Raw genomic sequence first — 19,613 nt, 5'->3', positions numbered from 1 at the left:
AACCAGCAGGCTGCAGGTTTGAATCCCACTACTGACGTGGATGTTTGTGATCATCTTGAGGTGTGAGATGAACTTCATTGTACATTGTAAGGCCACTGCTCTGCTTTTTGGAGGCCTGAAGTATTTTGAAGAAAGTTCCATGCTTGGTCTTCAGAGCAGATTTTTGAACTGTATAGCAATAAATAAATAAAAAATCTTTAGCCAACCCAAGGTATTAACGTACTATGGATTTACAATCTTTTTAGTGTGGTCGCACTTGGATAAAGACAAGAATGTTACTTCTCAAATATAATTTACTTCTTAAAATGGAGATCACTGTCCACTTCAGCTGATTTCTTTAGTTGCTGTTGTTCCAGATTCTTTGTTAAGCAGCTAAATCCAGAACCCACCTTATTATCTCTTGTGCTCAGTTCACTTTGCAACATCCCATTGCTGCTCATTTAGCATTGGTTTTACTGTTGGATGAAAAACCAAGTTTCCATAAGTAAAAACTCTAATGAGACTAATGTATATTCTTTTGAAAAAGTTCTTATAAATGTACCTCTCATTATGAAGACATTTTAATTTGTTTCTCCCACCCAACCAAAAGACACATATCACATCATTTTTCTGCTAGTGCTGTGAAAATGTTTGTTTTTTTCCTTCTGTATTAACTTAAAAGTCAAGTCCTCAAAATCACTGTGCCCAGATATGGTCACCTAGGTTTCTTCTTGATGGGGGGAGAGGAGGTGGAGAGGATCCAGAGGTGAGTGACCAAGATGATAGCAGGTCTATGGAATGAACATTATGAGAATAGGTTGAAGATTTGTGGGTTGCAGAAATTGGTTGATAGGTGGAAAAGGGGAGATATGATTCAGACATTCAAATTGCTGAAGAGTTTCTATAGGATTAATTCAGAGGATATTTTTGAGATCAGGACTGGTGGTGGGAGAACTAGGGGATATCTATGGAAGCTGGGCAAGAGTGTGGTTAGCAAGGGTGTTAGAGCTGGGTTCTTTACTTTTAGAGTGGTAAATGAGTGGAATAAGCTGCAAGAGTTCTGTTGTGGGTGCTATGACAGCGAATGAGTTCAAGGCAAGGTATGATAGATACTGTGAGAATGTCGAATAGTTGTGTGGACATGATGTTTATGGCCTCCCTCGATGAGTCTAAGAACTCCCTAGAGTCGCCCGTAATAATAGTAAAAAAATCAGGATTATGACATGTTAGAATTTTTCTGATTCACATGTATCATCATGTATTCTTAAAGAAAACCAGACGGGAAGAATAGAATATACACTGTTTGAAATAAGTATTTGGATAACACTACATTTCAAAGAAACCTAAATTGCATATATTTCAGAGTTTGGGATTTCTTTTGGCTTGATCAGTTTTTCATTCATTTTAAGCATACCCTCTCCCAGTTTGGACTATTTTTCTTCAGCATGACCAGTCTGTGTACTGTTGTTAGATACACTGATATTGCTGGTACATTGACCTCCTATTTTATCCCCCCAAAAAAAGTGTTCTTTTGGATTAAGATTGGTACTCTTAACTGTGCTAATCAAGTTTTTCCAGATTGCATTAATCAGGATTGTTGCAAAACCATATTAATTGTTCTGTTCACTACAACCAAATGTTACATTCCATATCTATATCACTACTACCAAACTTCATTCTTGGGCACAAGGCATTCCTATCAAGTTTGTCCTGGTTGGTTGGGCTGATAGGCTGTAGGTTTTGCCAATGATATGGATATTTATAAATATTTTTAGGTGATAGATGAATTTAACTGTATGGTATAAGATCACCACCATTTTGTCTGTTAGAGGTCTGAAGTGTCACAGAAAAAAAAAAATCCATGTTTGGTCTCTGGAGCATGGTTCTCAAATTATTTAACTTGTCCGTCTGCAGTGCTAATATACTATAGATATGCAACCATTTGTGCTTGAGATTTATATAAAAAATTAATTAAATAAAATTGAAACATTGATTACCATGATGGCTGTTTGACAAGTATATCTCTTCCTATTAGGAACCAAGGGAGTTGTACTACTGACCTGAATATGCTGCATACTCTTAATTCCTGTTTGATCATTTTCTTATTAGACTGATAAGATCTGTTCCACTTTTCAATCATCCATAGTTTCTTCATGTTAGCATCCTGGGTGTTTTTCCTGTGTACTTCATGTTTCTATCAGCTGATAATGCACTTGCTGTTGATTTTGGGTAGTGCAGTCTTTAAAACAGTAAAATACTAGGAAATATTCTTAATAGGAATATTTCTTGTATCTTACTGCATGATAATTTCCTTCAAGATACACTGTTTTACCTAATGTTACAGACAGATCGGCCACTAATCTATGGTAATGTCTCTTCTGACATCACATATCCTACATGTCACAGTATACAGATGTATATTTAACTACAGGAGTATATCTGTTTGTCTTATGTAACATACTGATGCTTAATTTGTGTGTGCATGTGTTCTTATTACTCTGTTTGAAATCTGTATTTTTTTTCAATCCTGCAACCCATTTCAAATTTATTAAACTGAAGAATTGAGAGAATACTATAGTCATTAAACCATTGCCACATTTGTTTCCATTTACCTTATAATATGTTAAATTTATTACTGTTCATTCTTCATGCATTTGCCAAGATAAAGGCTTCAGTTTGCATATGTGTATCTCTCTTCCCCTCTCTCTCCAAGGCTTGCTGATAATGATTTTTAAAAATTGCCGAACAGTGTAAATATGAGTTTTCGAAATACAGGTATTTCCTTAATAAAAACATTTAATTATTTGTAACAAGAATATTTATTAGTGATGGTAGACAATAATATTATTGTGGAGATTTTATATCACTGAAGACAATAGTATTCAGTCAGGGAAATGTGCAAAAAAAGGTAATAGACAACATACTTTAGACATGAGTCCATTATTCTCCTCTTCGTTTTAGATTAAATGAACTTCACTCTAAGAAACAATCATGTATTTGAATAGAATTTCTTTGTGGAAAATTAGGATAATTGATTGAGTGGGATATATTTCCTATTAAAGAAACCCTCCTCTCCAATTATGAGTTCTCTGGATCATTTAGCTTCATTTTTATGTGATGAAGCTTGTTCAGCATAGCATCAAATGTGAATAGCCTTTCTTTTCTGTTTTATGTGAAAAAACTGTTAGTTGATACTGGTAATTCTTTGTAAGTCTTAAGATCTTAATTCACTTTTTCTCATTCTTTATAATATACCAGTCACCAGACCAAATCAGATTTCTTTTCTTGGATTGACATTAGTCTCTCCTGGTGCAAACATACAATTTGCTTCTTCAAACTCAGAAAAAAAATTTGCATTTTTTTCTGTACACTATCTAGTGACATTGCTTTTTCACACATTAACAAACTGCTCTAAGCTGATTTGAATAACTATCTAGAATTAGGAATGTTAATTCTCTCTTTCTGTTTAATGGATCCTTAAAACACTTATTTTCATCACAAATAGAAAATCTTTAATCTGAAATAAAACCTAAAGGCTCCATTTCCTTTCCTTGCATTAATGGTATTGTTTATATTATTATTTTATGTTATTGTAGAATTATTGACTATACAAATCTCCAATCCACCCAACTTTAGAATACTGTTCTCATGTTTGAGGCAGTGACCAAGGATCTCAGATCCAAAAAATTCTCAGTACCATACAGAAGAGTAGTCCAGCTGTTTCAGGTCTCTTTTACAGGTACTTCCATTTGTAGTGCTCCACTACCTAAACTGGCATCTATCTTTCCTGCACTTCTCACTAAGCCTGTGAATGCAGGAGTAGCAGCTGTCCAATATCCTTTTTATATCCCAACTTGAGACCACCAAACCAGCTTTTCCTCTCTTCTCTGAAGCAGCTTTCCACACATAATGTTCCCAAGTGCCTACAGCTCATCCTTGCTCCCCCCCCCAAAGGGGAAGACATGTTCATTCTTCTTGATTACACAGACAGCGCCAGTGTGCTATAGACTTCATAACCTCATGCGATATATATAATGTATTTATTTACCTTCAAGCAGATTCTTTAGCAAACTCCTCTAAGCTGATATTAAGATTTGAATAACTGTATCCAGACTTGGAAATGTTAAATATCTCTTTCTGCTTAATGGCTCCTTAAAACAATTATTTTCATTACAAACAGAAAATCCTTAATCTGAAATAAAACCTAAAGGCTCCATTTCCTTTCCTTGCATTAATGGTATTTATATTATTTTAGCCTTCCACCTGGTGACCTAAGTTCATTTGTGGCAACAGTTTGAGCTATACTAATTGCCCAATTTCTTCCATGTGCTATAATAAACCCAAAACAATAATCAGAGACTGTAGGAAGTGTTTTTGGTATTGAGACCACATTGTAATATAGGGAGTTTATTAAAAATAAACAATTAAAATCTGACAAGTTTTGTGCATTGTAATACTTACATCACTAGGGGTAGTGGTACACAACAAAAGCCTATTAACAATTAATTACACATTAGATGTTTTTCATAATTTCACCACCTTTAAATAATTGATAAACCAGAATACAAATGATAAATTCGTCACTGTATGCGTGTTGAAACATTACTAGTTCTTGCTATCACATTCTGTTGTATCATGCATAACTACATAACAAATGCCTCAAGAGCAATGAATCTCATAGATACCTGGTTTTTTTGTTGGGTGATGTGGAGGTTTTTGTGGATGCAGGAATCTTGATATTTTTTGTGAAGGCAAAAAAATCCACTTTTATATTGCACTCACAGAGAAATGCAGCCATTTTGTAGGCCAGACAAGAAGATTGGGAGAAATCTGCATGTCTAAACACATAAAAGACGTTGAAAAAAGAAGAGATCATAAATCAGGCCTGGCATTCCACACAACCGCTACTGGCCATCAAGTACTCTGGCAACAAACAAAAATGTCATATATTGATAATAACTGTTTCACAAAAAAATATAAAGAAGACTCACAAATGATTAGGATCCCTACACAATGCAATAAAAATCAAAACTTAATTTTAATAAATTTAGTTTAATCCTTTATCTAAGTGTAAGCAAACAAAGTTTGCACCTGAAGTATCTTCAGGACTGAGGCAACTCGTGGTAAAGATGGACCAAGCTCTCAACACTCCTTGTCTTAGTATCTCCCATAATGCAAAGCACATCTCCTTGAAACCAGTCTTGGTAGTGACCCTGACTGGTTTCGACCTTCATTGAGGTCTCGTCAGTGGGAGCCAGACTCAGAGGTAATGATACCAAGATGGAAGCAATGGAGAAGTCATCTTTACCTATACGAGTTGCCAAAAGGTATCTCACCTTATTATTAAATTACTCTGGATTTAGAGAAAAACTTCCAACATCTTTCTCTAAATCCAGATAATTTAATAAGGTAAGACACCCTTTGACAACTCATATAGGTAAAGATGACTTCTCCATTGCTTCCACCTTGGTATCACCACCTCTGGATCTGGCTCCCACTGATGAGACCTCATTGAAGGTCGAAACCGGTCTGGGTAGTGACCCTTCCCTTAATGCATAGCATTATACATGTCTGCAAGGAGGTGTGCTTTGCATTATGGGAGATACTAAGACAAGGAGTGTTGAGAGTTTAGTCCACCTTTGCCACGAGTTGCCTTAGTCCTGAAGATACTTCAGGTGCAAACTTTGTTTGCTTACACTTGGATAAAGGATTAAACTAAATTTATTATAGTCTAACCAAGAGGGAAAAAAAGAGAGAAAAAAACTTCCAAAGTTTAATTTTATATAAAGTATGGTCTTCTTTCATAAAAAATTTAACTGCCACTGACCTAGGATATCATGCATGATACCACAGAACGTGATAGCAACAACTAGCAATGTTCCGCCATGCTTACAGTAATGAATTTATCATTTGTATTCTGGTTATCAATTATTTAACAGTGGTGAAGTTATCAAAAACATCTAATATGTGGGATTAATTATTAGGCATTTGTTGTGTAAAACTTTTACATACCATTACCCCCTGATGTAAGTTTTACAACACACGAAAATTGTCTCAATACTGAAAACTTCCCACAGAACTGCTTAACCAAATAATTTACATGTACAATAATCAGAGACAACTAAAGAGGAGTGGAACCACAGTGATATCTGTTACCCAAAACTAATTAATCCAGTAAATTACATGCATAACAGAAGATTTCCCCTCCCCTACACACACACACACACACACACACGCACGCACACACTTAGTATAGCCTGGCTTTATACATACTCATACATATCACTTCTTCTAATGCCATCATCTCTTTATTTTTAAGTACACCATATTTAGACAGAGATAATACTAGCATGTTTAGCAGTGCAAATAATGTAAAAAAAAAAAAAAAGCATAATAAAATAAAACAATAAAAAAATGAAACAAAAATTCTTTAACTTAGGTACTGATGTTCACTGGAGTATACCTCAGGTTTGCAACCTTTTGTAGGTGGAAGACGCGGGGGGGGATGTGACTTCCACCCACGAAAGGTTGCAAACATGTGGTATATTGGTGCCATATATGGGAGTAAATATTAAATAATCTGAAAACCATGCTTTTCAGACCAGACATGGACTTCTTAAAGCCATTTGAGTTTGGTTTTAAGTTCAACGATATTAATTTTCTGTTCGCCCTAAACTTACCACACTTTATGAAAATTATCGTTAAATTGAACAATGATTAACAATAATAGCAACATTTACTTTTCTAATTAATTATTAATCACCTAATTGATCATTTATTAAAATTTTGTGTGATTTAAAATAGTAAACATAATAATCAAAACTATGCTATGTTATTATTGATGTAAGCACAAAAGAAATACCACAGTGCTTATTGATAACATAAACTAGATATTTCAGATAAACAATACCTCATCATTGGTAATACACATACCAGCCACAGAATTAAAAACTTTTATTTAATACCATGTTGGGCCTCCTTTAGCCTGAATTACAGCACATATGCAGTTTTGCATAAATTCCACAAGATGTTTGATTACATCTACAACATACCAAACATTCACTAGACAGTAGCTGAATCTGAATTTGACGACTTTGCTCCTGGATCTGTTTTTCTATATGTCTCACAGATTCTCAATGGAGTTGTTCAAATCCAGGCTTTATGGTGGCCAGGGAAGATGGTGAAAGTTGCTGTCATGTTCACGATCGGCAACAGTGTTCAGATATTCCTTGGAGGACATCCAACCTTCCAGCAATATCAGAAGCCCCATTCTATATGCCCACACTGTGACACTACCTCCAGAACCTAGAGTTGTGTTTACAAGGCAAGCTGGGTTCATTGCAGTTCCAGTCATGGTGTTCCTGACACCACTTTAGATGAACCTTTTGGTACTTTGCAGAAATCAGTGGTTTCCGTATAAGCATGCAACTGGCAATACTGATCCTCTTCAATTCACTGGCATATAATCCGGTGAGATAGGTTGGGAAGAGCCTCCATTAAATGCTTCAGTTAATTGCTGCATGCAGGAAGTTCTGTTTATCTGTACTAGCCTTCTCAGAAGATGACTCATTCCTGACATAATGCCTTAGGACCACAGTTACACCTCTTAGACAAACAATGTTGGTTATTTTTCCACTGATAAAACACCTGGAATATCTTGCATTTTGAGAAATCAGTGAGCTCTGCTGTTTTCAAAATCATAGCTCTAGCCAGGCAGGCACCCACAATAAGCCCTGCATTGAACTCCAAAAGATCCCCCCCCCCATTGTGATCAACACTGTTGACCATTACTAACCAGCAGCATTCTTGAATAGTTATCTGGAACACATGGTGATGCATGTGACCAAGTATTTTGCATATATGCTGCATAAGTGACATTTATTATATCTACATAAATATTTCTGATTCAGTGGCTGGTGTGTATATATATTACTCATATTAAAGCTTTTCTCTTAGCACCTAGTCATATGCCTTTTCTGGATCTACAAAACCAAGAACCTTGTTATGTTTCCATGATTTCTTAACTATCTGTCCTAAAGTAAAGTTGTGATTCTGACAAACTTCTATTTAGTCTGAAAACCCCAGCTTGTTCTTTATCCAAAATTGTTACTTTCACAATTTTTCTTAGCCTCGTTTCAGGTATGCTTACATAAATCTTATGGTAACGCTTAATAAGCTGTAATTATGACATTCAGTTCTAGTTCTCCTTTAATAAGGGAACTATGAGAGCTCTATTCATAAGTGCTTCACAGTATACACAATACCAAAATAAATAATTTACTTATTGAACTTATTATTTCACCTGATTTTCTACCCAGCATATCCACAGTACAGATTAAAATTCAATTTAAATTCTAACTGAAACTTTAAATTCTAGAGCAATGGTACCTCTAAGTTTTAAACAGAGTGCACATGCCTAGTAACTGCACACACAAAATTTTGTTCAGAATTTCTAATTTACAAAAATTTTGTAACATATTATAAAAACAAATTATATTATAAATCATGCTTGTCACTTATTTTTTTTAGTAATTTCTCCACTATTACTCAATCTCATTCCAGTTTATTACACTAATTAGTTACTTTTAGCCTACAAGTTGCAGAGGCATATTTGTTTAGAGTGTATACTCTCTAGATAGTATAGTTCACTTGAATTCATGTAAATGGATTTTTGTAGCTACATAGATTGAAACTAATTAATTTAGTGTGAAATTTTACAGGTCATAGCTAGATGATAGAAGGACAACATTAATCTGAGAAATATTACATTAGTGCGCACATTGAGTCCGAGACGGGAAACATGCACAAAAAATGTTTTTCATGCACACACATGACCTGGCAAAAATTAGAGGGAAATTGCTCAGGAGGTTGAATAAAAACAAAGTTAATTCAGAGAAGTCAGGTAGGCTAAATGTGGTTATAGAATGACTGTCTTCCAGATCTTTGGCAAATTAATGCAATACTTTAGGTTAGGACTATTTCTGTTTCATAGTTGATACTGATTAGAACTAGTTTCTAAAGTGACTTCTGTGTATTGCATACAGATGATTGCAGATGTAGTTTTTATGTTCTTGAAGGTAGATATTATAAGATCTACTAGTCTCTCCAAAGTAGACCACGTTGCAGGCACAGGAAATTGTAATTCTGTTATGTTCAAGAGGATGAAGTTGATGAAGGTTGCTAACTGGTTGTTTGGTTTGCAGGAGCATGGACAGAATATGAATAGGCTTACTCTGATCTTGTTGGCTGGTTGCAGGAGGAATGAAGAATTAAGGGAGGTATTTTGTCTATTTTATGGGACTTGTAACCATTGGCTTCAAAAGTGTGTTGAAGGAATGTAAGTTCAGTGGCATTTTGTCATGCACAAACAGCCTTGGCTCTGTGTTTCTTTATCCTTTTCTGTTCATAGGAAACCCATGCACACTAGAAGATTCCTGACAACATCATCATCATCCATTCCAGTTGTTTGGCATCTTCAAAAAACTTGCACATAGAGCCAGAACTGTTTGTTCAAATGATATAGCCTTTGTTACTGAACTCATGTACCTTTATAATGCTTTTTTAGACAGTGGCTACAAGTCCTATAAAATAAACAAAATCTTACATGCAACCATCACAGATGAACATTGCAAAGCTGTTCACATCCCTTATGTCCAGAATACATCCGAATTTATTAGCTGAAATCCTTTGCATGTATAATTTCCATGCTACTTTCAAACCAGACATCCAGTTAACAATCTTCATTCACATAAGGATTAGCTTCATCCTCTCATGCATCTTGTAGTTTATAAAGTTGCATAGAACTTGGCCTATTTTGGACAGATTGGTTTGAGCTTATAATATCAACTGTATACAAGTCAGGAATGGTATACTATGCTCTGGATATCTTCATGCAGGATTAAATGGAAGAATATAGCTGTGCCACATAGAAGTTGCTGTAGGGCTGAGAAATCAGTTCTGGAATCAGCATCAGCTATAAAACACTCCTCTAGCCTCAACAAGTATGGCTACATTAATTTGCCACAGATGGGAGACGGTCATTCCTATGACCACATTTAGACTGGCTTCCCTGAATTAACTTTGTTTATATCTGGCCCCTAGTATCTTTGTTTATATCTGGTAGGATATTAATATCTTTTCAGTTACAACTTGAATTATTTCTATGCCAATCTAGTTGAGTATTGTGTGTTCTGAAGATGTTGGTTAGAAATCTTGCAAAATATTAGTGAGCTCAATAAACTGAGCTTACATGAACACCCAGGCTAATCATCCAGTGTTTGACTTCCTGTTCAGGTCTTGTGAATTATGCAGTGCATCTGATGTAAAACTTTTTTTTTAACATTTGAGCATTTCTTGTCAAATATCACCTTTTATATTTGCCTGGGGTAAGAATCTTAAAAACTTTAACCAGGGATAGAACATCATTCTCAGAGATGATTTAAATGGCCTCAGATTTCTCTTTCAACAAACATTGACATTTAAAATGGCTTGTACGTTCTAGGATGACTGTGACATAAGATCTTATACAATTTCCTGTAGTGGATATAATATTGGTGTACAAAGTCTTCCTCACTTGAATGGCCTAATTGTCCAAAACACAAAAGATTGCACGTGCATGAGACTTAGTAAACACACAAAGGAGAAACAAAAGCAAGAATTTAATTGGTAATAAGTATGAAATTGGACAACTTTTGATTGGGGAGGGGGAGAAGAGCTACCTACATTTTTCTTTTCCATGGTGAACTACAAACAAGAATTCTGCACCATTAAATTTCTTATGCAGTTTAAATGGGTTTAATTCCCCTCCCCCTCAAAAAAAATTAAATGCATCTTAGATTATTTATTTGTACTTCTTAGCACCATGCTGAAAATAGTTCTTATCCCTTACATTTCACTTTCAGAACATGCTACTAGAATGCCGAAGCAGTATCAGTTCATTCTGATGTTTTTTCCTGTCAACAAACTGTCCAGTTTTGTGTCATTGTCTTCAGTATTTTAAGCTCTGTATTAAAATTAAACGAAAAAGGGACTTAAAAGCAAAACCTGGGGTACTCTAACCTTAGCCAATTTACTGCTGGGTTTTTCCAGTAGTAAGTTGGTTTTCTATCGATCTCTCAACCAATTTATATTCATCATACTAAATAATAATCAATACCCATTTAGCACATTATAATCAGTTATGTATGAAGAATACATAACTGATACATAGTCCTTGCTATGTATCCATGAATACATAGTCCTTGCTAAAATGTATATAAACAATTTGCATGATGATTACTTTAAAGTTTAGTCTATTTGTGAAAAACAATAACCCTTTAATGAAGTCATGTCATGCTTTATTCAAGAAATGATTCTTATCAGAGATGTTTGGGATATGAATGCTAATTAATTTTCCCATTGCTTTGTAGTAGTACTTAGAAGATTAATTCCTTTGTACTTCTCTATTTTTTATGATGACTTATGAATTGCTCAGATCCTTCTAATTTCCAGTCAGATTCCAGTCTGAAGTAAGGATTATTGATCTTAATGATTCATTATAAATAGGTTTAATTAACCTTGGTTAAGCTTTAATAACAGTAATGTCATTATTACAACTACCTTATTAGCTACCAGATTTTAAAATATCAGCAACTTTTTCAATGCACTTCTGGCAAACTGCATCAGAATGTATATATGCAGAGACTATAAAATAACTCTTGATGCAAAATCTTAATAAAATTGTTGATGTTGCATATGAACTAAAGTCATTACTATCTTTATATGACCACGACAGAGCATTTGAGGCATGTATAGGAATTGATTCTCATTGAGGCATACGTAAACATTTATCCTGGATGAGATGTTGGAACTGAACAGGTTTTATCACCTGTTCAGTTCCATTTATAATTATAATTTATAATTATTCTTTGACAACCAGCAAAATTTTGAACATGACTCACTCCTCTCCACCTACAGAACAATATCAACAAACTGTCCCCTTCATATCAGACATCCAAAAATTTACCATTGTCACACACCAAAGGCAACATCAGGAGAACAGGAAGTTCCATGGCTTTCTCAAAAAATAAGGCAGAGTAACTCTTATGATTTCCTCTATGCAACTATAAAAATGACTGAACAACTATAAGGAATGTCTCTCCCAAAGGTGCCACTGTTCATTGAATCATTGAACTGTGATTCATAGATGGGGTTGCGTTTTGTTTTAGAGCAGGTCACCTAAGAAAACACTTATTTAAAATTTTGTTATAATTTCAATTTTGATTTTAATTAAAATGAAATGGATAGTTGTGGTTATGAATTAATTTGTTGAGTTCAAAAAAGAGATTTTTCATTTGTTTCTGTTAATTTTTTTGAATATTTTTTTTAAATTTGTGTAAATTACAGCAGTGTTTAATTTAATATACACCTTTGTCTTGAAAAATAAAAGGCCATGAAAGCATTTTTTTAAACATATCTTTGTTTGAATACTGTTGTCATATTGTATCATTATAATAGTAACATTTAGTTAATTTCATTTAAAAAAAAAAATGCCTATAGAAAAAGAAAGTGATCAAAGTTCATGTTAGAAAGAGAGAGAGGTAATCAATAATCCTCTTGTGAATAGCATCAAGAATTTTCAGGATGGGTTCGGAATCTGTATAGGGTTACTTGTACGGGTGAGAAGTAGTCATGAAAAAGATAGCAAGATTGTATTTTAGGATACTGAAGATATATTATTATTATTAAGAGAGACCTCCAGGGAGTCAGAGACTCATCGAGGGAGGCCACATACTATATACACCAGCTATCATACTTATTCTTGAATTCAATCACGCACCACCCTCTGAGAGAAAAATCTAGCCCTCGCACCCTTCTTGACGGCCTTCATTCTCAGCTTCCAAGGGTTCTCTCTCGGCCTTTAATATGAATGTGATGTTGATGTGTTTGTGCCAGGATAAGAGATAAGTCAGCCCTGAGGGAAAAAAAATCTAATTTGTCTAGAGATCTGGGTAGTTTTTTTGCAAGAAAGAAAACAGGACTATTTTGGTAGTACTGAATTTGATAGGATTGTCCTAATCTCACTGGAAAATGGTAAGGAGATCAATGTTCAAATATATAGTCTTATAGCTTGGAATGGATAGTATTTCATATAGTGAGAAGTCATTTATGTATAGTATGATTTATGTAATTTATGTATGGATGGTCATAGAAAATTGGCTAACCCAGTTAAAAAGGATGGAAGGCAATATATTAAGATGGTTGTTTGCCAAATTGAATCCAAGGTCCAGAATACATCTCATGTGAATGCATGAGGTGCTTTAAGCTTTCCATGGCATTCATTTAAATGTAGGTAATGACTTGGAGATCAGCAGTGGATTGAGAATGGCAGTCACTGATTAATTGGCTGGCCTTAAGTTGATGGTAAAAAAAAAAAACATTGACACTGTTGAATCCTAGAATAATACTAGGTTTTTATCTTTGGGTGATCTATGGTGATACCATCTGTAGAGTGAAAGTGGAGAAGGCAGTTGTGCCTAGTGGCCCTGCTCTGTGGGCCAACACATTCACTTCAGGCTGCTAATAAGGTAGTTTCACTGGGCATCGAAGCATACAAGCTTACTTCTTCCAAACATGGGAAGAAGTGTGCTTTATGGTTATAGGCCTCACTGTGAATGGCTATATTTTGTGCATTACTAGCCCATTTGTGACCCATCTGGGATTAAAAATCCCCTGCGAGTATATTTGTTCATCTGTGAAATATATGTATATATGTTACTGGCAGTAAATCTGTCAGACATGCTGTATATCAACAATTATTCGTATAATTTGCTAATCTGGCTGAACTTTTCTAAGAGAGAGAGTTATCTGTTCTCTATACCTCTTTAAATTAACAATTTAATTATGCTCTTGTCCAGTAGCAAAAATTGATGACTGAATATAATGACAAAATCTATTAATTTAAAGTGATAAATCAGTGCACCATTTGTTACTTAATATACTAACTTTTTGGCATCAAGTTTTTTTTAATGATAATGCTACCAATGAAAGATTGTGAAACTTATAACTATAGCATATTAGTACTGTGGATAGGCTGCGGGATAAATGATTTAGGAACTCTGCTCTATTGACCATTACCTCCTGCTACTTTTTAAGAAACTTCTTGCATCCACTAAGATATTGATAATCATCTATGAACCCATAACCATAATCATCTGAGTCTATAACCTCTATGTTGCAACAGTGGTTGTCTAGATAACATCTAGAAACTTCAATATGAATGATTTTGTAAATCCACTTTTTACTGAAGGTAAAAAGTGGATTTAAAAAATCTGTGATATGAAAGCAAGGGTGGCAAGAAAGTTTCAAATGTGTATTGAAAGTGCTAGGAATACAGGGCATGTTAAAAGTGAGAGGTTGAATTCGTGATCATTATTAACAAGTATAAAAATGTGTCAGTGAGAAAGCAAGCATAAGCAGACAAAACGCAAATGACATCTTGAAAGTTGTGGGAAAGGACTGGGAGAATAAAGTGGTAGTTTTAATGGAGTGTGTTTGTGGTCATACCTAGGACACAGTATGATCTCAAGCAATGAGATAAACATCTGTCAAATGGTGTGGCATAGAAGAGAAAGAAAGGAGAGTTGAGGGGAAAGAGATAAGGAAGCATGAGAGAGCTAAAATTTTAAGTTGGATGCCATGGTATGGCAGAAAAATACTAAGACAGACAGTGATTGCAAAGAAATTATGCATAGGTTGCACAGGAGGAATACTGCATGGTTTTTAGATGGATGTTTAGTGAGAGAGATCTGAACTGCAAAATCAGAAAAACTAGTACGGTGCTGGTGAGCATGTGTAGAGGCATGGTTGAGTTGAGTGTGAGAACAGAAATAATCAAAAAATGCTGAATATAATTTATCAGGTCTCGAATTTGAATGAAACAATCATAACAAGATGTAAGGGTAGTTGCCATTATAAGGGGATATTGCATGCTAGCATCAGAAGCAACTGGAATAAGGGTGAGAAGTTTTTGGCATTCTACTTGGCCAAAAATGAGTGTGGCATTAGTGAGAGTTGGTTGATGGTGGATGATATAGTATGGGAATAAGAAAGATGGGGTGTTGTATTTTCAGGGAGGAACTAAACTGTTAATGATAGCAAAAAAAAAACAACCAGCAGAAAGTTACATTAAGAAAGATGCAAGAGAAATTACTATCTCTACCTAGACTTAAATTAAATCTCACCAGTGGCAAGTTTCTAAATTATAATAATTTTGCACTCTTCCCACTCTTTTACTGCCAGAGTTCCATTATGTTTAACTTGTTACTCCTCCAAGAGGAGTAATAAGGTAAGACTGAGCAGATCAGTATCTCAGGAGTGGTGGGGTAACATAGTAGAAAATTAGTTAAAACAGAATTTAGAACTGGATTATAATATGTAATTCGGTAATTTATTCAAGTTCTTTAATACGGTGACAGTTGATAAAGAATATTGCTACACCATAGCCATTTCTTTATTACAAGGAAAAAAATAAATAAAAGTTGTATTTTATATAAATAAAATACAACTTTTATTTTTTATTTAAATAAAGTATTATATAAAGTTGTATTACCAACATCTTTCAATTCAGTTCCATGTAATACATGGAACTGAATTGAAAGATGTTGGTAAGGATTTTGATTTGAGGGTGATAGGGACAAGTAGCTTAAGTTAACCAAAGAGATCACTGGATTTTAAGAAACACGCTGAGTTAAAATGTTGGAGATGGTTGTGAGATGAGAGAGTGAAAATGTGACTAGTCTGTGCCATTATAAGTCATGAAGTTTAGCTAATAAGTAGTAAAGAGGAGATATGATAGAAACGTTTAAGTTACTGAAAGGGTTTTTTGAGTAGATGCAGACGAAAATTTTCAATACATGACCAGATAACTGGGAGGAGACCTCTATATAGCCTTTAAGGGACATAGAAAACAGAAGCTTCTGACCTAATATTCAGTTCTCACTTTCATATGATGCACTTCATTAATAGCTATCCACTAGACAGATACTGAACAAATGAGGATGATGGTGCTGGCAATTTCGGACTTAAAGGATCATATGGTATGCTGTATTGGCATAAACCAGAAACAAATGTGATGGTACAACATGATGATGATATTTTCTTCAGGGAACCAGGACAAACAGTGAAAAGTTGGATAATGTAAAAAACTTAACATTAGCAGAATTAAAGATAAACACCATCAACATAAGAAATATCAATGAAAGGAATTTGAACTTGAACTGGCAGAATTAGAAGGTACTACTGAGATGAAGATGAAAACTGGTTAGGTCCTGCTAAATAATAAATATAGGAAGTTACATTTGGGCAGTAGTAATCAGGAAAAGGAAGGAGTAACTATACCATTCAAGTACAAATATAAACTTATTGATTGACAGGTTGTTTCATATAGTTATGTGGTCAAATTTCAAAACTTAGGAGTTGGACAATGAAACTTACTTTTTCTTGTAGTCTCATAGAATGTTCTACTGAGGAAGAAATTGAGGAATTTTGATAATGTTAATTTAATCATTTTGACAGTGGAGGGATGCTGATATACAGGGCTTGATAAATTAAGCAAAACCTTATTCACCACGCAAAACATTTATTCGCCTCATATGTCTCCCTCCCTTTTACATTTTTTAATATGTCCCAAAATGTCGATAGAAATCTATAATGTGATCAGTGATATAATGTATAATTATAATATGTAATGGTTGTTGGAAGTTTTTTCAGTTGGTTATACTATAAATTAAAGATATCAAAAAATTATACTTGGTTTCATCCTTTATCCAAGTGTAAGCAAACAAGTTGGCACCTGAACAATTTTCAGGACTGGGGCAACTCGTATAAAGAAGCTAATGACTTCACATCACTTGCCTTAGTATCCCATAATGCAAAGCACATCTCCTTGTGGACATGTATAATGTTATACATTATGGCAAAGGTCACTACCCAGACTTGTTTCGACCTTTATTGAGGTCTCATCAGTGGGAGCCAGACCCTAGAGGTGATAAGGTTGAAGTACACCTTTTGGCTACTCGTATATGAAAATATGACTTCTGCATTACTTCAGCCTTAGTATCACCTCTGGTTTGGCTCAGAATGGAATTGAAAATGCAAACCATAGAATCCAGTGACAAAACACAAAGCTTTTACACAGATCAGATCTGTGTACAGATCTAATCTGTGTTTGAAAGGATATTCAAAGAAAGTACTGAGTCTGTATTTCATAGACTAAACCTTAATCATAACAACATAAATAATTATTATGATAGATTTTTATCATAATAATTTTAATTTACCATTTCAGCCCCATTTAAATTATAGCTGGAGTGTTGTTGCAGATAACAGATTGATTTGGAGGAAAATTGTTGATAAGAAGTTAGTAATGATGTAAGTTCTTCATGTAGTAGTACTGTCATAATATCCTGTACACCCCTTGATAGTATATGCTAGGAATTTGATGATGATCATTTTTAAAAACTTTTAAATTAACAAATGTGCAACTATTTGTACAGAGGGATTCAAATTTTGCACATGCACTGTACTATTTTATTGTTGAAATTCCTTACTGTTGTTCTTTGCTCTCACTGATTGTCTTACAGTACATATTTGTTAAATAATTTTTTTTTTACTGTTTAATTATAGAAATTCCATTTTTCTCAAAAATGAGAAAACCCTTACTAAGATTTTTTTTTTTTCCAACTAGCTAGTATCCTCTCTTTCTCCCAGTTATTAAATTACTGAGAGCACATATACCAATCTCCTCTTCGTGCGAACCTCATCACCATTGTGAGCCACTTCCTCACTTATTGGAGCTTCGAAGTGGCTTGAAAATTTTTCATATTTGGTCTCTTAGAGTATGGTTTTCTGGATTTGGTTTAAAAAAAAAAAAAGTACAAAAAATTAATGAAAAGAAAAAAAAATCATTAGTCCACTCATTATACTAATATATTATAGACTTACAACCTTTTGTGGCAGTCACTTAAAAACAAAACAGCATTGTGCTACCTATTTATAATTAAATGCAATTTGTGTATTGTTTGTTAAACTTTTCGTATTTTCAATATTGGTTAACTTTCTTAATATCAAGTTTTTTTTGACACTATCCCTTTCACTTGGATGTAACCTGTTCACCTTAGACTCCAAACCCAGAACTTTTTCATGCTACTTCAGGTCTCTGAGACTAAGATGATAGGTTTCATAGTGGGCAGTACAATGCATCTGAAGAACAATAAATTAAATAAGTTAAAGTAAATTAATCTGAAATTCATCAGGTATGGACTTTAACTTTTCTGGACATTACTTTTAGCATATTCACTTACACATTAACATTTTGTAATAAGGTCCATGCCCAAATCCCACAAAAATAACCCAGCCCAAATAATATAATATAGGCATGTATAGCTCAGTGGAAGTGATGGTTGCATCCTCTTTGCTAGGCTGCCCGAAGGTAGACTTAAGTTCAAGTCTAGTAGCTGACTGGAGGAATTTTTTCTAATCATATCTTCGACCGGTTCCAAGTTATTTGATCTCTGGCACATTCAAGTGTGATTTTCCTCCCAAAAACTCTGTTTTTTTCATCCTGTAAACTCAAGAAAATTGACCATAGAATCCACATTATTTCAGACAGTAACATATCCTATTAGGGTCAGGTACTAAGAGATGGCAGCACTTGTTCACTTGTTTGCCTGTCTCTTCATCAGTTGCTACTTATAATTAGTGATAGTCATGGGCCAGCTATCTCTGATTTGCTACTGGTGGAGATTGAGCTTCCCACTCAGTCTCCTAAAAGATAGATGGGGTTAAAAGGTCTCATCTATTTCTTATAAGTGAATAAAAGTCATTAGCTGAATATTGTTATTTTAAAATATAATATAAAGTATGCAACTATACCTGATCTGAGTTACTTGTATAAAAATAAACCTTAATTTGCTAGGTTAATCATATGTTGCATTAAATCTTTTTTCATTTTAAGATTTAAACAATACATAATGGCAATTTATACAAGTGTGTGTGTGTGTGCATGTGTGTGTGTGTACATATATATATATATATGTGTATATTATTTTTATGTAGTTAACAATGACCAACTCACCCATGAGAACAAGGGAAGGACAGTGATGACAGATGATGAGCGTTATGAAGCAGTAAGACATTGTCGTTACGTTGATGAAGTTGTAAGGGATGCTCCTTGGGTTTTAGATGATGATTTCTTAAGAAAGCATAAAGTGAGTTATTCTTTAGAAGAGAATGTTAATATTATGAAAATTGTGAATTTTAGAATTAACCTATAATCTTGTTATTAAGTTATCATATTGGCTTTTGGTACTTTTTGTAGAAAGAAATTACTTCATTATGATTATCTTTGTTACATTATCATCATCATAGACCTGCAGGTAGTTAAACTCATTGAGAGAGGCCACACATCAACCACACTGGCTGACATATATATTCTATTAAACTCATTCATGCTAGATGCACTAATTACTTCACTTCAAGAGGCAAGTGTTCAACTTGAACCATTAAGAAAGGAGTGGAAGCTAGATTCGTATAATTAATACTACTTTCTGAATGGCACAAAAACTTAACTTCCATGGATGCCCTCTCCCCCCTTT

General features: G+C 34.3%; 1 protein-coding gene across 2 annotated transcripts in view; it reads left to right on the top strand.

Annotated features, from left to right (window-relative positions):
- Positions 1-19,211, top strand: part of LOC150100494 (putative choline-phosphate cytidylyltransferase) — a 146,957-nt gene extending 127,746 nt beyond the window's left edge. The window contains exon 6 of one of the 2 annotated variants that reach the window (XM_090402461.1): positions 19,075-19,211. The gene's annotated coding sequence lies outside the window, so the exon portion shown is untranslated. The remainder of the gene's footprint in view (positions 1-19,074) is intronic. The other variant, XM_090402462.1, reaches the window with a different exon arrangement.
- Positions 19,212-19,613: the final 402 nt, after the last annotated feature.

The sequence above is a fragment of the Typopeltis vanoorti genome, chromosome 13 (assembly GCF_054136105.1).
Source record: "Typopeltis vanoorti isolate ZY-2024b chromosome 13, IOZ_Tvanoo_1.0, whole genome shotgun sequence".
NCBI classification, from domain to species: domain Eukaryota; kingdom Metazoa; phylum Arthropoda; class Arachnida; order Uropygi; family Thelyphonidae; genus Typopeltis; species Typopeltis vanoorti.
This window is presented reverse-complemented; position numbering and strand designations above follow the sequence as displayed.